Below are 8,525 nucleotides of genomic sequence, written 5' to 3'. Positions count from 1 at the left end.
TGCTGCTGGGCCAGGTGGGCTACCAGGTGAGCGCCAGGTAGTCCTTCTCTCTCTTTCTATTATTTCTGTTCTGTTTTATTTTGTTAGATTTGTTTTGCCACTGTTTGAATTTTAAAATAATTCAAATAATGCCAGTAACTCCTCTGAATATTTTTATGTTGCTTGATGGACTTTTCCAAAAGCACATAAAATGTTTCAGGGTATTTGGAAATATATTCTATACAAGTTATGAATATAATTCCAAATGCAAATAAAATAATGATTTAAATTCAGTGCCCAAAATATTCCTCAAAATGCTCATTATTTTTGGTTTGGTGCAAAAACCTTTGCCAAATATAACCAACATTATTAAGGCCATTTTGGAAACACTGAATGCAATTTCCAGGGTTCTTTTACCCTGCTTTTAATTAAAGTTTTGAGGCTTCAACAATCCTCAATTCATGTTTCAGAAATTTAAATATGATGCCTGGATGAAGATGGAACTATTTACAAACAATATTCTAGGGCTGTGACAACTCACCCCCACTAAACAAGAATCTCGACCCGAGATTCAAGTGTAGGGTAAGGTGAAAGGGAAACGCAAACTAGTATAATCTTCACGATCCAGTTGCACTCCAATTGAACGTTGATTCGTTCACCATTATTGTCTTGAAGTCTTGCTCTGAGAACTCCAACTAACATGACAACGAGAGGAAAGGAAAGACCCTAAAAGGATGGTTCTTCTCGAAGGTCGAACAACTCAGGATTAACTCACGGAATGAGACATAGCAACATCTCTCGAGCTGAGAGGCGAAGCACACATCTATAGGAATGGAGTGAAGCAGATGACGAAGGTTCACTAGGTAGACCACAATTCCACACCTAAGAGGGTGGTGAGCGGTTGTCAACGTAGCGAGGAGTTGAGTTTCCATAATACCACGACGAAACATCCTGGAGGAGGGTGATTCATAGATTATTACCTTAAGTGGCAAAAAGAATTACTTTTGATTCAGAGATCATTGAAACTCTTCATACCAGCCTAAGGCAATTCACAACGATCGTTTGGAGGGGGTCGGTAGAATGGCATACTCGGACTTGGATGATGTGGATTACCTTGTTGAAGACAACGCAATGGATGATTTTTGCTTATCACCGGAAATGGAAGAGACCCATGGTAGAATGGCACATTGGCGGTGCAAACTGGGAGCAAAATGCAAATGCTGGGAATGATTCTGGTAACTGGGGGAAGAACCCAACAATAAAGAGTGAATTCACTGTTTGAGAAGTTATAGCATAACCGAGGAAACTGAGAGGAATCCGAGTTAGAGCCAATGATAACACGTAGCGCTTGTGCGTGCTCTCAAGAACTTGAGCATTTCCACAATCATCAAGGTTTTACCAATATCCGTGTCAAGGATCCTGGCAACACAACTTGCTACCATGATGAATGGTGACGGACGATGCAGATGCAAAGGAAAATAACACTTTCTCAGATTTCACCTTAGCGAGGCCAAGGGGACGAAATCTGGATGATCGACCGAGAGACATTTAGCACTCCGCTTCTAATGTTCTCCTTGATGTGCTAGCGTAACCCATTCATAGATATGGTTTGATATCTAGAACATCAATAAAAAGGTCAGACTTCGGAACACAGAAATCCATAGGGGCAACTAGGGAGTAAATCCTACGAAATCCCTATGGGGAGGTGGCCAACTTCCTCAATCAAGATATTATAATAACAGGTCTTCCGGCTGGGTGTATTGGCCACGACATCCACTTTATCAGTTATCGAGGGACCAATATTATAGTTCTTGGGGAAATGTTCCAACCATCATATCTGCCTGAGATTCAGATCTGGTTGGTGTCAGGATATTCCAGGCTCATCGAGTCTAGGAAGAAAAAATGAAAGTTTGCAACACAAATCGACGAGATGACGTTGCGGGATTCTCGGGAGATGAACTACGATAGCAAGCTCCAAAACATGAGCTGGTTCTGCTACAAACATGTGAACACGTTGTCCCAGACAAGCATGCCCACATGGTAGTCTTACAATAAAACACTACCGAGTTCTGGTTGGGAACCATCAGCGAGGATATCGAAGTTCTTTCATAAGTCCGGATTAGCTCTTATGAAGATACTCCTTCTCCTTGAACAAATCAGTCAGTGGCTTGGTGTGCTAGGATACACATATAGAATGAAGGTTGCAAGTCTCCAGACCACAGAATACTTCGCACGTGTGCATGACTGACTTGCGATGATTCCAGAGGAAGCAACATTGACTTTCTCGAGTCCAGGGCAGCAACTTGCATCAAATGCACATGAACTAGAGGAAGTCACTTCTTACATCCGAACATATGCTTCATGAGCTAGCATGAACAAATGCTTCAAAAGTTTCCAACACTAACTTAATGTTCAACAAAATCATGGAGGAGACAATGATGTTGTCGATGGGCTCAACAGCAATTCATCCAGGTTTCCATATAAAAGGAATTCCATAGTTAAGTGAACACAGTGATAGCATTGATCAGACCAAAAGATGTAATGGTGTATGCTCGAGGAAAATCCACGAGTAAGACAACATTACGAACATCGTTGGTTCTGACTTGATTTGAGGATAGCCCATACTCAAATCAAAGTTTTGATAAGACAATAGGTCCAGCAGCTGATCACAGGGACCAATCGATGAAGATATCATCTTTCTTCAACACACACTACACAAGGATATCCCTTTGGAACGAACTAAGTCAGGCAAGCTTTTATCTTCCAACTCTCCAAGTTGTTGTCTAGCTTAACCAACTAGCTCAGGGATATCTAACACCGATTCTTGGAGAGAAGGTGGTTCACAAGAAACCAACTTGATCACGAGCTCAACATAACAGTCAGGGGACAACCTGGTAATACTTCCGAGAAGATATTCAGAAAATCACGAACCACCGGTATGTTACTAAGCTCGAGAACAATCTCGCTTTTGAGGGCAAGACGATATGATCAAATGAGTGAGGACTTGACAAGATCCTAACTCATCAATCGAAGGGTGCACCGAAATAAGGACTAGGTAGCACGATCAGTCTTAGAAGGATGATTCAAAAACCAACATGCTAAGAATGAAATTATTATCCTTTAACTACCAAGCAACGAGGTTGCTGGGAGTATTGATTTCACACATCACAATTCATTTGTCGGTATTCCGGTTGCATCAACACGAGGGCCGAGGAATGACTAATGATGGTGAGAAGTATCACTACGTCAAAATTCATGAGAGTTGGTGCAGTTCTCATGACAATTCTGACATAAAGGGGGTAATACTCCAAGGTAGAACAGAACCAAAAGCTGGATTGGCATTTGATCTGCGGAATACAACTACTTTGACCCAATCCTAGATATGGATGAGGTACTGGAGTTTGTTTCTCCAAGTCATTCAGGACAGAATGGCTTGACGGACCACAAGGGTAATAGGCATCGATAAACGAATGCATGCATACCCTAGATATCAATTGATAGACGAAGGTCAGTAGACAACTAAAGAGGGACAACTCAAAGGAACATATAATTTTCTGAGTTGTGGATGCATAGATTAGTATGTCAAGCGAGATCAACATTTCTTCCAGATAACCCATGCAGAGAGGTAGGACTGGCAGAGTCACGATTTATGAATGGAGATCTCCTCAAGAGTACTCTAATTGTGATCTTTTGATCCAATAAACATCTGCCATAAGCGGTTCATAGTATTTGGAAGAAGGAAATACCACGGACCTCGAGGACTATCGCAAAGTTACTAATATCCTGAAGGAACTAGCAAACACTATCAACATGAAGTAAGTAGAGTGAATCTCGGGTTCAAAACCCAGAAATAGAATGCCTACTAACTAATAACATCACGGGATGCTTTCAAAAATAATGGCCAGAATCATCACACTGGGGATACAAAAGCATTGCTAAATTGCTAGGTGACTTCCTAAACACCTAAGGTCATAATAATAGCTCCAACATCTACGCCGAGGTAACAAAGTACCTCAACCTACCGATTAGTGTGCTTATTCCGACCAAAAGGGACATCGGAGACGGAAGGAAAGGATTTGCAAATGCATCAGACTGTTTAGAGACCTGGGATGACTCGGATAGCATAACGGCTGTAAATGCTCAGAAAAGATTTGAGACATTCACAAAATGGTGGCATAACCACTCAACATCACAGTATCAAGGTTCCGAGATCAACAGTAATCATACAGAAGTAGTAGGAACTGAAATGAGGCTTAAGTCCAACAATCTTATAAGTCTACAGATTAGCAACACGTGATCCTAATAGAAAGAAGAGATAGCCTAGTTCTTAATCCCCGTAGAAGAGAAGATGATGACTCAGATTAGAAGGCCATGAGGTATAAGGAGTAAAAAGAGCCTTACGTTCCATCCCACAATCAATCCCTTATATAACTAAGAATTTCTAGACTCAACTTCGACCAGTTTGGCTTGGTAATCCTACAGGCAGTCAAGCTCTGATACCAACGCTGTCAGGACCCCGACCCTAAGTCACACCGATCTAGCATGTAACACATCATATCACTTTGCGGCCTCACGCACGGTATTCCCACGGGTGCCACCTTACCTGGCCCGGGACCGTTTGCGCCTTTTGGCTCACGTATATGATAGTGTTGCTAGCATCCATATGACAAAGGACCCGGGCTGACATGGCTAGTCGTAAACCCAAAGTGGCACAGACTTACAGGGACAGGCATCCATGACCCAGCATCGAACGTGTCGGTCATCAGCGAGTGAATCCAGGCTGTAGCACTGGGCTAGCAGGACTCCGGTGAACCGGGCTGTAGCGGGCTAACAGGACTCCGGTATTCATCGCGTGACATTTCCCCGAAGGGACAGACACAGGAACGAAGAGGGACACATGCCGGCCAGCCTAAGTGTTCCGGAGCAGTAGCAAGCTACCATGGCTCGGTGGAAACACTAGGAGACATTTCCCGGTAAGGGAGGCTACTAAAGATAAACAACTAGATGGTCAGATCCCACACATACCAAGCATTTCAATAACATACACACAATATGCTCGATATGTGCAAATACAACATGGCATCACAACATGACTCTACGACTCAAGTAATTATTCAATAGGCTCCGAGGAGCGAGATATTACAAACATGGGTCTCATGACCCAACATTCAGAGCATACAAATCAAAGCACAAGCGGAAGCTATCATGTCTGAGTACAGACATCTATAAATGAAAAAGGCTGAGAAGCCTGACTATCTACCAAATCCTGCCGAGGCACAAGATCGTAGCTGAGGTAACAAGCTAAACGTCGAAGACCACGCGGAATTACTAGTGAGACTGAAGTCTCTCTGCAAAAACATAAAATAGGCAAACGTGAGTACAAATGTACCCAGCAAGACTTACATCAGAACTATCTACATATGCATCATTATCAACAAAGGGATGGTGGGGTTTAACTGCAGCAAGCCAGCTTTGACTCGGTGGCTAACCTGAACTACGACTGCAAGTAACTCTTTTGAGGTGGCGCACACGAGTCCACATATTCACCAACCAATACACCACCATGGAACCGCTCCCGTCTCCCTACGAGAACACCATCCATAGCACTCACGCTTATCTTGCGTATTTTCGAGTATCCACTTTCACTTGTCTATGAACTGATATAAGCAACCGAGAAGTCCTTTTCCGTGGACACGGCTATTCGAATAGATGATGATAACCCTGCAGGGGTGTACTTCTTCACACACGCTCTCACCACTTACCGCCGTTTACACGACATGTACTCGGCAACCTTCAAGCGGAAGCCCGACGTGGGTGTCGGCCACGGCCTGCCTAAACACTCAAGTCTCTAGTCCAGGTTTATCACCTATTCGGGTTCCATCCATGAGGAGATCCGGCCGAAGTTTCGCTCACAGCCCCAAACGATGTGAACAGGGTTCCGTGACACCAAACGGGCGCCCGGTTTACCCGGCCACGTGCCTACCGCATCACAGCCCACCCCTCCGGTCAGCGCTGCGCACGGCCTCCAGCATACTACAAACACCAGAAACTACTTGCAACTCCTGGACAGAGGACAAGGGTGATTAAGAAGCCGAGAGGGTCCATTGGTTTCGGGCCCAATGCATGGTAGTAGCTGAATCATGGATCACAAACACAGAACTCAGTTCCTGAGGACGGCTTCAATGAGACAACCCACCATGTACTCCTACATGGCCTCTCACCGCTACCTTTACCAAATCGTGTTCACACGCTTAGCTCACACACCGTAGGACATGTTCACACACCTCTGAGTCATCCCGGATGATTCAGACCTGACTCGACTCTAAGCAGTAGCGGGCATGACAAACAAGCATGAATGAGTAGGCACAATAGGGCTCAAACAACTCCTACTCATGCTAGTGGGTTTCATCTATTTACTGTGGCAATGACAGGCCATGCAAAGGATAAAGGGGTTCAGCTACCGCAGCAGGTAACAGATGAATCGTTGTTGTCCTAATGCAGTAAAAGAGAGCAGGAGCGAGAGAGTGGGATTGTATCGGAATGAACAAGGGGGTTTTGCTTGCCTGGCACTTCTAAAGATAACATTGAGTCTTCATCAGTGTCAACGATCACAACGTCGGAACATCCTCTACCGGGAGGGAATAGATACCGGCAACAAAGAAGAAATACAATCAATGCAATGCACAATATGATGCATGCTCATGACATGGCAATATGAATGTGTTTTGAGCTAATGCAACTAGCAACAGATTAAATGAAGTTGGTTTGAATATAAGATTCAAATTCAAACTCCATATGTGATTATTCAGATGCCATTTATATGATTTGTGCTAAACAGCACCTATAAGTTGTTCTAACATGCATGAAAATAGCACAGATGGATAGATTGGATTTTTCTGGTCATTTTTCATATATAAATTATTTAATTTGGAGTTACGGTTGAATTTCTATGATTTATTGAAGTTTAGGGCATTTTCTGAAATTTCCTGAATAATAATAAATCCAGAAATGAATTATGGCGTCAGCACCACGTCACTGTGACGTCAGCAGGGTCAACTGGGCTGGCTCGGGTCAAACCTGACGTGTGGGGGCCACACGTCAGTGACACAGGACCTAATCCCGGTCAAACCCAGCGCTGACTGGGGTTTGACCAGGGGTGGGGCCCACTGTCAGTGGCCTAGGGGGTTGGTTAGTGCGTCATTAGTGGCTAATAACAGCGCCACGTCACTGGCCACCGGAGTTTGGCCGGCGGCGACCCAAAACGCGGCGGATGTTCACCGGGGTTGCGCTACGGGCGGCGGCTGGACGCGCGAAGGCCACCAGAAGGTAGCCCGTACACGGCCGCACCTAGCTGGCTGCACGAGGGGACGCGGGGTGGCCGGAGATGACGGCGGCGAGCACTTCCGCGGTGGTCGGAGTTCGGGCTGGGGCAGGGACGCGGCTGCAGCGCTCGAGCGAGCAAACGGAGTGGAGAGGCATCCTCCTGGAGGCGCCAGGAGCGTGTCAGTGCCCCTGGTGCGAGCAGGAGAGGCTCGGGAACGCGGGCTTGCTGGCCATGGCGGACGGCGCCCTCGGGTGACCTCGGGGCTACGGCTAGTGGGCGGGAGCAAGCAGGGGGCAGAGGGGAAATGCTCAGGGGCTCACGGTGAGTTCGAAGAGAGGGTCGGCGTGCTCGGGGAGGCGACGGAGACGGCGAATCGGGCCGGCGATCTTCGATGCCCGTTGGTGAAGATGGCGGCAATGACGTCACTGCAGGGCTCCTGGTGTTGCTTGGAGTGGTGGGGAGGAAGAGTAGGTCGAGGCAGAGCTTTGGGAGGCGTCGGGGAGACGAGGCGGTGGTTGTGGCCGCGGCGAACGGCGTCGGTGGTGACGGGGCTCCGCTCGGTGGAAGAGAGAGGGAGCCAGAGAAGGGGGGAGAAGGCACGGGGAGAGTGCGAGGCCTGGGAGGGTGCGTGGCGTCACAGACGGGGTCCAGGGCGACGAGAGGAAGCAGGAGGTGGCCAGGGGAAGCAGGAGATAGCCGAGGCCTCTCGGGCGCGCGCCACACCTCGCCTCTGCCTACTGGCAGAGGAAGACGACAGGGGGAGGGGGAAGTGGAGATGGGTTGGGCCGTGCTGCTGGGCTAGGTGGGCTACCAGGTGAGCGCCAGGTAGTCCTTCTCTCTCTTTCTATTATTTCTGTTCTGTTTTATTTTGTTAGATTTGTTTTGCCACTGTTTGAATTTTAAAATAATTCAAACAATGCCAGTAACTCCTCTGAATATTTTTATGTTGCTTGATGGACTTTTCCAAAAGCACATAAAATGTTTCAGGGTATTTGGAAATATATTCTATACAAGTTATGAATATAATTCCAAATGCAAATAAAATAATGATTTAAATTCAGTGCCCAAAATATTCCTCAAAATGCTCATTATTTTTGGTTTGGTGCAAAAACCTTTGCCAAATATAACCAACATTATTAAGGCCATTTTGGAAACACTGAATGCAATTTCCAGGGTTCTTTTGCCCTGCTTTTAATTAAAGTTTTGAGGCTTCAACAATCCT

Source organism: Triticum dicoccoides, chromosome 6A (assembly GCF_002162155.2).
Source record: "Triticum dicoccoides isolate Atlit2015 ecotype Zavitan chromosome 6A, WEW_v2.0, whole genome shotgun sequence".
Classification (NCBI taxonomy): Eukaryota; Viridiplantae; Streptophyta; class Magnoliopsida; order Poales; family Poaceae; genus Triticum; species Triticum dicoccoides.
Note: the sequence above shows the minus strand (reverse complement) of the source record.